Genomic DNA, 595 nt, shown 5'->3' with positions numbered 1-595 from the left:
CAGGAATTACAGTATTGGACTCAAGCAGACCAAACTAAACAACATTTCAATGAGGGACTGCATGGGGGTAGTGATTATGAATTACGCAAAATTTTTGCTGACCATTATGAATTTTTTTCAAATTCTGAGAGCTGATAATGGACAATTACATGTTGCGGCTAATGTACTAATTTACAAAGTACAATGTTTTGGGGCGGCTGCCTATGGATTACGGAGGTTAAAAAGGCCTGATTACGCCTTACGAAAAAGGGCATGCAGGCCCTCTCCGCTTCAGTGTCTGCATGTATATGACATGACACCCTACCCCTAACTCAGAAGTAAAATATGTTTACATTGTGACAGTTGTAAAAATATCTGACTTCCTGTCCCGGAAATCTGGCCACTCTGAACAGCGGATGTGTTTCATGATATTATGTTCATCATATTTCTACTTTGCAGCACACTGAAAATAATAACTTTTTAGTGTATCTTTCAAGTCATGGTTCAAACAATTTTATGTTCTAGGGTGTGCTTAGCTACAAAAATGATAAGAAAATTTAAAAATTTTGAATCTAGCTTTTTAATTTCAGACTCAAGCTGAGAGGCAAGTGTTGAA

This window comes from Branchiostoma belcheri, unplaced genomic scaffold (genome assembly GCF_001625305.1).
Source record: "Branchiostoma belcheri isolate BF01 breed outbred unplaced genomic scaffold, Haploidv18h27 scaffold87, whole genome shotgun sequence".
In the NCBI taxonomy this organism is placed as follows: Eukaryota; Metazoa; Chordata; class Leptocardii; order Amphioxiformes; family Branchiostomatidae; genus Branchiostoma; species Branchiostoma belcheri.
Note: the sequence above shows the minus strand (reverse complement) of the source record.